The 13,232-nt window shown below is 42.7% G+C and overlaps 1 protein-coding gene across 1 annotated transcript in view; it reads left to right on the top strand.

Moving 5' to 3' along the window:
* Nucleotides 1-3,989: 3,989 nt before the first annotated feature.
* The window catches only part of Pka-C3 (Protein kinase, cAMP-dependent, catalytic subunit 3), a 472,558-nt gene continuing 463,315 nt past the window's right edge, over nt 3,990-13,232 (top strand). Inside the window, exon 1 of the mRNA XM_068228624.1 lies at nt 3,990-4,040. The gene's annotated coding sequence lies outside the window, so the exon portion shown is untranslated. The remainder of the gene's footprint in view (nt 4,041-13,232) is intronic.

Raw genomic sequence — 13,232 nt, 5'->3', positions numbered from 1 at the left:
TAATGTGTTGTAGGTGGTCACCTTCTATGTTCAGAGTTGTGGCATGGAACCCCGAAGCAATCAGTTGCAATTTAAGAATGCTCAAATGTCTGGTATGTTGAAGGATCACTCTTCCATTACTCTGGTGTCTCTTAAAATTGATAGCAATTGAACACATTTTCTTTGAACTGAGCCTTACTTCACATATACAGAATTCTGTTTTCGGTGTGATTAATTCAGGGAAATAAACTGTAAAACTTTTAGGAGAATAGAATGCAATCCAACAGCCTCCGTGGCTCAGACGGCAGCGCGTCGGCCTCTCACCGCTGGATACCGTGGTTCAAATCCCGGTCACTCCATGTGAGATTTGTGCTGGACAAAGCGGAGGTGGGACAGGTTTTTCTCCGGGTACTCCGGTTTTCCCTGTCATCTTTCATTCCAGCAACACTCTCCAATATCATTTCATAGCATCTATCACTCATTAATATAAATCACTTTGGGAGTGGCGACTCCATCGTAATAACAGCCTATTATGTTTCATTCATTACATCCCTGACCCGGTCAAAAGACTGGAAAACAGGTTGTAGAATTTATCAGAATGCAATCCTGGTTTAATAATAGTAACAACAACAACTAAAACTATCTGTTTAACGAATTTGAAGAGATGCCCAGATGACCGAGCGAGCTGGCCGGGCTGCTTGGATCGCGCAGCTGTGAGCTTGCATTCGGGAGATAGTGCGTTCGAAGCCCAGTGTCAGTAGCCCTGAGGATGATTTATCGTGGTTTCCTATTTTCACACCTGGAAAATGCTGATAGTTAAGATCACGACCGCTTCCTTCTCACTGGTAGCCCTTTCCTATCCCATCGTCGCCATAAGACCTCTCTGCGTAGGTAAGACGTAATGCAAATTGTAAAATGTTGAAATGATGCCGATATGTCGACATGTTTTCCCTCAGGAATTCTGTGATATGCTGGGATTCAGTAAAAAGAGAATTTAAAACCCTCAGCTGTCTCGAGCCTCAGTCCGCATCGACCCTGGTATCTTGTGACAAATTTTCGGCACCTCGGCGTCCGCGAAAATCGTAAAAGTAGCTAGTAGGATGTAATACGAATAACTTAGAGGTGAAGCTTCCACGGTATGTAGAATTATTGCTGCCTGGGAGATTGATTTCCTCGGATCGAGTAGGGGTATTTCAGTCGCCTGTCCGACTCGTTAGCTGAATGGTCAGCGTACTGGCCTTCAGTTCAGAGGGTCCCAGGTTCGATTCCCGGCCGGGTCGGAGACCTTAACTTATTGGTTAATTCCAATGGCACGGGGGCTGGGTGTTTGTGCTGTCCCCAACATCCCTGCAACTTACACACCACACGTAACGCTATCCTCCACCACAATAACACGCAGTTACCTACACATGGCAGATGTCGCTCACCCTCATCGGATGGTCTGCCTTGCAAGGGCTGCACTCGGCTAGAAATAGTCACACGAAATTATATTTCAGTCGTCTTGAAAAAGAATACTGCAATGTATTCGAAAAGTCGGCAAACTGTACGTAATGTACAGATAACCACAACACGGTTCAACCCGGAAAATAAACTAAATAATACCAATAACGTTATTAATTAAAAGAAAGACCACGAATTGTGACTAGTCTCAAATGCTATTACGCCGTTATTTTTTAACGAGGTATCCGATATTTTGCCGTCGGAATACATTAAATCATTTACCGGAAGTCCGCTATTTTTTCTTTGATCTTGAATATTAATGATTAAATTTCTTACAGGTACTGATTTTGGAATATTTCATTTCTTAGAGCGAGGTGTGTTATGTCAGTTTGTTTCATTGTATACATTTCATGGTTACATGGAGGGTTGTTTACGTCGCACTAGCACAGATAGGTCTTATGGCGACGATAGCGCTAGGAGTGGGAAAGAAGTGGCCGTGGCCTTAATTAAGCTACACCCGGTGATTTAGCCGTGCGGTAAAGGGCGCGCAGCTGTGAGCTTACATCCGGGAGTTAGTGGGTTCGAACCCCACTCTCGACAGTCCCGAGAATGGTTTTCCGTGGTTTCCCATTTTCACATCAGGCAATGTAGGACTGTACCTTACTTTTTATTCTTTCACAATTTGTTTTACGTCGCTCCGACACAGGATGGGATAGGAAAGCGCTAGGAGTGGGAAGGAAAACCATCTTCAGGGCTGCCGACAGTGCGGTTCGAACCCACTATCTCCCGAATGCAAGCTCAGAACTGCGCAACTATAACCGCACGGCCAACTCACTTTGTACGTGGAGTTTCTACTTACTTGAAAGATACCTCTCGAATTATGACTTGTAAGTATTATGAGAGCCGTACCACGTTATATCAGGTGGAAGTGGAGAGCTCTATTCTCCTTCACGGCTGGGAAGTCAGACGTGCGACGCTTTCACCATCATTGCTACTGTTTCCTGAGTTCCGGGTAAATGGACAGGCTCAGCATAAATTGTTATCCTTACGACTCTCCCTATCTAATTATCATCATCTTACACTAAGGCACGCAGGTTGTCCATAGGAGTCAAATAGAAAGATTTGCACGAGGTGAGCTGAATATGCCCTCCTACACTCCCAGCACTGAAAGCCATACGCTAAATAAAAAGCCCAGTTTTTCGGTCGGATGCCTTTCCTGAAGCGAACCACATGGATGGATGTACTCACTGTTGTATCGATTGGTGTGGTGTGGTGTGGCATATTGGAGAGGCAATTCTGTTTGACGCCCATGGGTGAGTACAAGTCTGGTTGTGAGATGATGATGTAGGGAGAGGGTAAAATCTGGTGTTGGCACATAGCCTACCCTTGTGAAAGTTTAACGTCTCCATCCGACGGACGAATCACCATCACGTAATATGCTCTTACTCAGTGGCGGTTGGTGCAGAAAGTCAGTTGTGTGCTGTAACCCATCCCCCCTCCAAAAAAAAAAAAAAAACTATTTAGAAACATACCGGCATGTGATTTTCAAGAGGCTAGCCACTGAGTTTTCCAAACACGCAAACAACCCCAACACATAAACACGTTCCTCATAAAAAAACTATATAATTAAACACACAATAACACCTGCAATGACAAAATATTCACGAACTCGAAACACTTGGTTGAGCGCGCAAAAACAGAACTTCCCAATGTTACCAACCTCATTGAAATAAAACCAGCAACATCGTAATGCAGAATTGCATGTTGTGTTTTTATAGTGACATTTATAAACTAGACATTTTTAATTAAAGGAAATCGCCATATCATGTCCTTATTTTGACAACATAAAAAGTACAATTTTTATAGTTCATTGATTTACAAATGTGGCTATGGAATAGGCAAGTTGGTAGTATTCTATCCCCTTTGGTATTAAAAGACCTGGCGGGAACAGCCCTACAGTATTTTGTTTTCCCGTTTGCTTTGAGCGATCCACTCTTAAATACTACCGCCAAGTTAAGAGGGTGCCACCTGCCACATTCTCATATCGGTCTAATGCAAGTGCTGCCTCTCTGTGGTCGAACGAAGAATCGCTGTGAAGTGATGTCTTGACGGTCTTGGCTGTTATTTCCACAGCCTATCGTACAAGTTGGGAACGCATGCGCAAAAGGAAGAGTTTCTTGTTTCTAGCTAAAAGCTTAGAAATTCTCGCTGAGCTGTGATTGCACAGCCATTCGGCATGGAGCGCACGAGTAGTTACCTGGTTGTGAGAGGAGTTGAATAATTTCCTATTCATTGGTTGACGTCTTTTTCAGTGCACTGTATTTCATTGTAGATAATATTTGTAAAGTAATTTATTTTTCAAATAGGCAATGTGCTGCAGTATTTCAGCACATAAGGTACGGCCGCCCCTACTCTCACTCCGTATAAACATTGTGGAGAGGATTTTGAATTGAATTGAATTGAATTGAATTCAAGCTTTTGGCACGCAATGTAGTGATTAGAAGTAACTGAATTCCGCCACGTTCCCTACTCTACCGGACAACGTCCTGACCAACGAGACTCAAACCGCTTAACCACGGTGTCAGACCGTAAAGACTTGTCCACCAGGGGGGCTTGCAGTGGTGAGTAATGTAATGTGATGTGTTGTGTTGTGTGTAAAAGAGGATGTGTGTTAAGATGAACACAAACACCTAGCCTCCGTAAAACCAGTAACATCATTATTGGACCGGCCACTTAAACTGCGCGCCTTCTATAAGGCCATCTATGTAAACAATCTTGAACTGGTGTATGGCAAGATACTTCTGTTTCCAACTGTTAGATGTCTCTATCATAGGTTTAAGTACCCCCTCTAGTGGATCAGCTATAATTAATTTTTAAAGGAAATTTTATTTTTGCCGTTGTCAAACCTTAGATTTTGAGGATTATTTTGTTCATGTATCAAAGTTGTCAACACTTCTGCTGGTTCCTACTTCAATAGTAACCAACCTACCAGAAACTTGTAAATATTTTCTCTAGCTTATCAGTGGAAGCTTCCCCTCAAAAGTACTATAAAATTTGGTCCCTTTAAGGCCTTATTGCCTGAATTGCTCCAGTGAGAGGAGGGTGTAGTGACGTGAACTAGGAGGGAGGGGCGTGGACGGCGTTAGGAAGGCCTAGCAACTCATGGTAATGGCAGAATTTTCATACCTACGTGATAGTTTCTGCTCATAGTGTGAGGGGAAGGTTTCAACCGCTTTTATTTATGTAAATTTCTAAAGTTGGTGGTTTGAGTGTAGAAGTTTCCGCAAGTCTGAGGACTCTGTCCCATTCCCCACGAGGAAATATGTAATGTGATTACCCTCTGTCGGTTCCCATTCAACTTTTTTTTTTTTTTTGCTGGTTGCTTTACGTCGCACCGACACAGATAGGTCTTATGGCGACGATGGGACAGGAAAGGGCTAGGAGTGGGAAGGAAGCGGCCGTGGCCTTAATTAAGGTATAGCCCCAGCATTTGCCTGGTGTGAAAATTGGAAACCACGGAAAACCATTTTCAGGGCTGCCGACAGTGGGGTTCGAACCTGCTATCTCCCGAATACTGGATACTGGCCGCATTTAAGTGACTGCAGCTATCGAGCTCGGTCCCATTCAACTTGGCATGGGGTGACTACAGCTTCAAAACTCTAAATTTATTTAATCATATATTGCTTTAATATTTCTTATTTAGTCTCCCCGCTGTAGAATAGGCTTAGCCTCTGTATCATTGGACCATAAACCCAGTTATGGTTTTAACTATTTCTATAAGGAGGGCTAGTGTTTCGCTTCCTAGCCTTTTGTTTATGGCCGGTCATATTGTACCTTTTCTTTTTACAATTAAGACCAGTTGGTATGGGCAATTATGCGCATGTTTATTCAATAATTGTTTCTGGTGTGAAGTTCCCTTTAGTAAAAGTAAGTTATAAACTGGCGAGTATTAGATAAGCCCAAATCAGGGCTACTTGTGGTAAATACTTTAATTCAGGACAACCGATGGAGTGTCAGGTGTAACTTAAATGCACCGTAAGAAAGTGATGACTCTGCGAGGTTGGACTATAGTACCTTTCGGAGCTCAGACTCCTATGTTGTATAAATGATCGCAGCAAACCATGCTCTTTATAAAATATTGTTCCTGTCAAGAGTAACAACGCTTTCTTCGATGTAAATCAACCAAACTATTGACAATTGTAAATTTTGTACCTGATTTTCGGACTTTAAGTCATTGTTATTGCTAGAGTCCGTGAATATTATTGTTATTCATTCAGATTTTCCATTTAACACTTTTTAAATTAGAAAAAAAGAAGGAAAAATAAAATGTCAACATTTGTTGTATTAAGTTCTGCCCTAGTTAATTTCTTGTCCGCCCATTTAGCTCTCACGCTTCTTACCCCTCTGTGATCTACAAAACCCCGCAACAATTATTATTATTATTATTATTATTATTATTATTATTATTATTATTTAATGGTTGTAGCAAAGCTGGTGTTAGATGAAGTTTTTACCACGAATTACTCCGTTTTATGGAGTCGAGTTTCCACTTTATTCAAAAGTCATCTTCAGCCTATAAATCAACAGAAATGACATGTTAAGATTAGTTACATAAATACTGACTCTATAGGTTAGTCTTACGAACTAAGATGCATAAATATTAAACATAAATTAAGAAACATAAGACCTATTTTAAAAACCTACGGATAAACCTTCTGTAGTGTGAACGTTAGACGTCAACACAAGTTACAGATCAAGTGAGAATCGGATAGCGGAAATAAGTTAAGGGGTGGAACTGTACCAATTATTAATCACAGAGTGTTCAGGGAAGAAAGTTGAATATAGAAAACCATGAAAAGCCATCCTCAGGGCTGCCGACGTTGGGATTCGAACCCACTATCTCCGGAATGCAAGCTCGCAGCTGTTTGGCCCTAACCGCACGGCCAACTCGCTCGGTAAACGGTATGTAAGGTTTATTATTATTATTATTATTATTATTATTATTATTATTATTATTATTATTATTATTATTATTATTATTATTATTATTATTATTATTATTATTATTATTATTATTAAAGTGTCTAGACATTATACACATCTAAATAACTGGGACTGATAACGGAGAATACTAAAACCCCTACTATGGATCAGTAGTCGTACGGTCTCACCTCACAGTTGTCTGAAGATGGTGTTGATTATTGTTTTAAGAGGAAGTACAACTCGTCAATCATCCTCCCTATGGTTACCAACCTACTAACGTGGCTTGCTATATAGGGTACCGGGTCCCAGTGCTGGGTGATCATTCTACATCCCTTGCCACTGAAATACGGAACAAGCGTGCCATTCCCGCTGGGTGGCCTCGATCGTCACATTAACATTCTCGGAGTGAGTGATCGGCAACCGAGAGGTCCCGCCATCAGAATGCATGCGCTAATGTTGCATTGTTCGCATGGACGACGCCCGCTAAGAATGTTGCATGTACTATTTGGCATCTACATAATGCTAATAGTCTAAATGGAGTAAACTGAGATTATACATTTAGTCGGCGTACCTTGAGGAGTAAAATTAAATCTCCTATCAAGACTTTACTACAAGTCCATGCCGTTGTTTCCAACACGTAAAGGAAATCCTGCGGAGCAAAATACAGTCACCCCGGTGTCTGATAAACCTTTAGCAATTGAAGGCTTATAGATCTAAAATTTCATTCAGAGGAAGAAACAATAATTTATAAAATTTGGTCTTTTGAGAGGGTACAAAACACAATCAAAATCAAAGGTACCGAGCTCGATACCTGCAGTCGCTTAAGTGCGGCCAGTATCCAGTATTCGGGAGATAGTAGGTTCGAACCCCACTGTCGGCAGCCCTGAAAATGCTTTTCCGTGGTTTCCCATTTTCACACCAGGCAAATGCTGGGGCTGTACCCTAATTAAGGCCACGGCCGCTTCCTTCCAACTCCTAGGCCATTCCTGTCCCATCGTCGCCATAAGACCTATCAGTGTCGGTGCGACGTAATGCCCCTAGCAAAAAAAAATCAAAGGTAGGGAAGGTCTAGCTATTCAGTACAATGAATTTGATGTTTCTAAATTTTATTAATAATGGAAGTAGCTTCGACCTCCTTACTTAGGTTATTTTCAGCCATAAATATCAAAATGGAACCAATATAAAGGAAAAACAGTCACCAAAATTATCTATAAGAATCAAATTGTTAAAATATTAAGAAAATGGGAAAAATTCTTCAATGGAATATACGCTCTCTGAATGCAAATCTAGCCTCACTTCTACATGAAATCGCTCAACGAAACATCTCTATTGCTGTACTTGCTGAAACATCGTTGAAACAAGATAGAGATATATAGATTTCCGGTCATTTAATATACCGAAACGACCGAGAAGATGGTTGGGGTGGAGTAGCCATTATAATTAAAAGCAATTTACCCCATTCCGTAATCTATATCGACCACAGTGAAATAGAAAGGTTTCAAGCCATAGCACTCCGAGTCGCCTTATGCCGTCAAGGAATTACCATAGTATCAATATATTGTCCACCTAGGAACAGCATTACTTCACGAGAATGGCATGCGCTCATGACACAGCTCAGTGAACCCATTTTATTTTTCGGTGACTTAAACGCTCATAATACCACCTGGGATTGTGAATATACGGACGCAAGCGGTAGAGCTCTCTTAACACACATAGAAGATTCGTATTAAATGACGGCTCCCCAATTTTAATTGCCGTTCCCGAACAACGTAAATCAGCTATTGATCTTACGCTGTGCTCTTTGTCAATTTCAACAGAACTGATCTGGACCGTTCCTCCTTACCCCATGGGATCCAATCATTTTCACACTGAAATATATCCCACTAGCACAGTCATTCCTGTCACTTATTATCCTACAACAAAATGGAACGTGAAGAAAGCGAACTGGGTAACTTATAGCCGCACAGTAGAACATCTGCTAGATACTATTCCACTCACTTTTCCTGTCTTGGAAAAATACAATCATTTCATTAAACGCATAAATATAGCCGCTTTGATAGCAATCCTGAAGAGAAAAAACATCTGCAAACATTTTTTCTCCCAATCTCCCTATTAAATAACATTTGTTGAAATTTCCAAAAATCCCCCTGGACATTTTCTTGTCCGATAAAACAGGACGTGGTCATGAAAAGAGGACATATGGTCATCGTGCTGTGACACGACTAATTTTCGAGTTGATCTTGTGTCCACGTTACATAATTTCGTTTGAATCCGAACCAGAGTTACAGTGTTTTGCATGTGAAAGGCAAGTTGCCGCAGTGCACTGCACGGACAAGACGTGCCTTGGAGACATGCCACAGGCTGCTATTAGATGACCGTGCTGATAACTAAGTGCTGAGTGTCACTTGTCAGCAATTCTGTCTCGTACATGCTGGGATGGTGACGGCTCAGCGCATTTGGCGTAGCATGCTTTTTACACGGCTACTTGAACGCACGAGCCAGCAATCGGCATCTCTGACCTGCGATCGTTATTAGGAGCGAGGACAAATTGTGTTCTTAAAACAAGATCACGTACATGACATCAACGAATAGCACAGATGAAATGTAGACATGCTGTTGTACGCTGAGGTCATGATCCCTCTCGGAAGAGACACGAGGAAAATAGAAAGAAAAAGTTGACAGCTGACACGATGGATAAGAATTACAATTTCAGTTTACAAGTTGGCATTTCGAGTCTTATAAAATCGGGTTAAGAAGACGTACGGATTATGAACCGCTCCTGGGAGAAAGTTTTCTTGTATACAAAACCAGAAGAGCCAATAATAATAATAATAATAATAATAATAATAATAATAATAATAATAATAATAATAATAATAATAATAATAATAATAATAATAATAATAATAATAATAAGGACGGATAATAAAAGCCGTCCAATTCTGTGGTGTAGCGGTTAGTGTGATTAACTGCCACCCTCGGAGGCCTGGGTTCGATTCCTGGCTCTGCCACGAAAGTTGAGGGCGGGAGCGGGGTGTACTCAGCCTCGGGAGGTCAGCTGATTAGAGGGGAGTTCGATTCTCACCTCAGCCATCCTCGAAGTGGTTTTCCGTAGTTTTCCACTTCTCCTCCAAGCAAGTGCCGGGATGATACCTAACTTAAGGCCACGGCCGCTTTCTTTCGTCTTCCTTGCTATCCCTTCCATCTCCCCAGTCCCCGGCAAGGTCCCTGTTGAGCACAGCAGGTTAGGCCGTCTGGGCGAGATACTGGGTTCTCTTCTCCAGTTGTATCCCCAACCCAAAGTCTCACACTCCAGGACACTGCCCTTGAGGCGGTAGAGGTGGGATACCTCGCTGAGTCCGAGGGAAAAACTAAAACTGGAGGGTAAACGGATTAAGAAAGAAAGAAAGAAAGAAAGAAAGAAAGAAAGAAAGAAAGAAAGAAAGAAAGAAAGAAAGCCATCTCCACACAGGCCATGAAGACCCTTCCTCTTTACGTAACCTCAGCACTAAGTTGAATAGAGTGATTAACTCTAAGCCCGGACGCCTTTCCCTCCAGGAATTAATCTGGTGCTCATTTTTGGTGTAGGCTGAGTGAACCACAGGGCCAAGTGCTGCTCCAGAAGTCAAAAATCTCGCTTCTTAAATTTTTCAACTTTCTGACGGTTAATGGAACCCTCGCCCTTCCAGGTGAAGAGAACACGCCTTAATGCCTCAGCTATGCATCCCCTATTATTATTATTATTATTATTATTATTATTATTATTATTATTATTATTATTATTATTTTTTCATTAGACTGTTGTGCCTGTCAACGTTCGGTCGGGAAGATTCAGTGAATTAATTGTTACCTCCTGAATAATTCACTATTTGCAACTAGTGTAACTGAAAGTTACCATCGTTGTATTGCTTTCAAGCTTCCTATTGGAAACTCTGACAGTTTCTTCTTTTGTCGGTTTTCTCACGTTATGATGGGTGATGGTTACACAAATGTGGACTTGGTACAATTTTAGGGCAAGATGTTCTACGTGAAGCCAAGACTATGTAGAGGGATAAACTCAATTACTTTTTTCTGTGGTGGTTGCCAGTGTAATGTTTAACGTTAAGATAAACACCCAGTTGCCAAGTCGAAAGGATTAACCGGACGTGACTAAAATCCTTGTACCGGCCAAGAATCAAACCGTGGACCCATATTACTGGTGCTTGCTACCCTGAATATTCAAACACATAAGAGTGTTACTACAAAATGATACATGAAATTTACGTGCAACTTATCACCAAATGCATAGTATGTTTTCCATTACTTACTTATAGCATGGAAATGACAATTATGTTAATCCCGTCTAAAAGTTTCGTATGACCTTTTTTTTAGGGATTTTCTTTCTTTCTTTTCTTTCTAAATCTATTTACCGCCCAGGGTTGGCTTTTCCCTCGGACTCAGCGAGGGATCCCACCTCTACCGTCTTAAGGGCAGTGTGCTGGAGCGTGAGACATTGGGTCAGGGATGAAATTGGGGAGAAGGACGAGTACCTCGCCCAGGTGTTCTCGCCTGCTATGCTGAAGAAAGGCCTTGTGGGGGGATGGGAGGATTGGAAGGGGTAGACAAGGGAGAGAGAAAGAAACGACCGTGGCCTTAAGGTATGTACCATCGCGTCATTTGCCAGTAGAAGAAGTGGGAAACTACGGAAAACCACTTCGAGGATGGCTGAGGTGGAATCGAACCCCCTGTACTCTGTTGATTTCCCGAGGCTGAGTGTACCCCGTTCTAGTCCTCGTCCCACGTTTCAAATTTCGTGGCAGAACCGGGAATCGAACACGGGCTTCCGGGGATGGCAGCTAATCACACTGACCACTACATCACAGAGGCGGACTAGGGATTTTCTTCTGATGTGACAGCAACTATTAGTATGTGATGACGAGTGAACATGACGGTTAGTGCTGTGATTTTATAGAATGTGCACGAATGAATGAACGTAAAATATAATCTGAGTACATTAGAAGAGTAACCGAAAAAAGAGAACACAAGTTGAAAAATTACTTCCCTCAGTAAGTCTCACATCAAAGAAAACGCTACATTTCAAGCCCGGCTGTGTGGCTCAAACGGTAAGAACACTGGCCCTCTGAGCCCAATTTGACAGGTTCGTTCCCGACTCAGTCCAATGGTTTCAGTGAAAGCGCTCAAATATGTCAGCCTCTTGTCAGAGGATTTACCGGCACGTAAGAGATCTCCTACGGGACAAAATTCTGGCACCTCGGCGTCAGTTAGTTATAATTAGTTATAATAACAGGATAAATTCTTAAAACGTGTAAAAAGGAGGTAGTAGCCTACATGCAATTTAATAACATTTGAAAAACAGATCGGGTAAGAATTATAGACTAGTGAGTAGCAGCATCAGCCAACGGCCGTAGCCGTGTTGAAACACCGGATCCCGTGAGATCTCCGAAGTCATTTGCCAGTAGAAGAAGTGGGAAACTACAGAAAACCACTTCGAGGATGGCTGAGGTGGAATCGAATCCCCTGTACTCTGTTGATTTCCCGAGGCTGAGTGGACCCCGTTCTAGTCCTCGTCCCACGTTTCAAATTTCGTGCCACGCGCTGTTGGTGGGGGGTAAGGGAATGGAGGAGCGGAAAGGAACTGACCACCCTTCCGCACGTAAACTCCGGCTCAGGAACACCTCTGCGGAGGTTCGGACCTGCCTTCGGGCAGAATAACCCTTACCTAGTAGCAGCATCAAGTTTAGAGATAATAATAATAATTTTGTATGGCTATTTCTAGCCGAGTGCAGCCCTTGTAAGGCTGACCCTCCGATGGGGGTGGGCGACATCCGCCATGTGTAGGTAACTGCGTGTTATTGTGGTGGAGGATAGTGTTATGTGTGGTGTGTGAGTTGCAGGGATGTTGGGGACAGCACCAACACCCAGCCCCCGGGCCATTGGAATTAACCAATTAAGGTTAAAATCCCCGACCCAGCCGGGAATCGAACCCGGGACCCTCTGAACCGAAGGCCAGTACGCTTACCATCCAGCCAACGGGTCGGATAAGTTTAGAGATGATCCTTACTGGTGCATAAAATGTCTTCACAGTGCTTCCTTGAAAGTGTGAATAGCGCGTAACCCTCTGATACTTTCGGGATGGAGGTTCCATTCAAGGCAGGCAATTACTGTGAATGATTTATCGTAGATGGCAGATCTATGGGTAGGTAAAGCAAGGACGGAATTATTAGTTGATATGGTGTTCATCTTCAGATCATGTACTTGGTTCACGAGTTGTTCTCAGCTCCATTACGCAGATATTCTTCGCTATCAATAGACTTCACTGGCACATTCCAAACAAGTCCCTTAAAAGAATATCGTTTCACGCGTTCAACTTTATACCGTTCAAAACGTATCCGAAGCTCGTAATCTTCCTCCAGGAAGTCGTTCTTGGTATAAGCATCGTGTTTCCCATGCATTATGTCTTTCTTCTCCGTAGAGTCACATCATATTCGCTTACTCACCTCCTTACAGTCAGTGGTTGCCTGTACAAGAACTATGACCCGAATGTATAAACCAGGGCGTCTCAAACGCCCAAAATCTCACGCGTGCAAACAGCGCCGCAGAGTTCCTGTGCACAGTGCATCGGTCCCACTCTGCTCGGTTCAACTCGGCTCAACTCAGCTCGGATTTGGAGCGCTACGGAGCAAGTGAGAAAGAGGGAGACAGGGTGAGCGAGCGAGGCAGGCGTGGGGAAAGAGAGAGACAGCGCTATTGCTCCAAATCGAGGAGTGGGGGTCTGCATTCTGGTCAACCAAGCGAAGTCGTCTTTTGCACCGTGCACAGTGCATGCACGA

This window comes from Anabrus simplex, chromosome 7 (genome assembly GCF_040414725.1).
Source record: "Anabrus simplex isolate iqAnaSimp1 chromosome 7, ASM4041472v1, whole genome shotgun sequence".
Classification (NCBI taxonomy): domain Eukaryota; kingdom Metazoa; phylum Arthropoda; class Insecta; order Orthoptera; family Tettigoniidae; genus Anabrus; species Anabrus simplex.
This window is presented reverse-complemented; position numbering and strand designations above follow the sequence as displayed.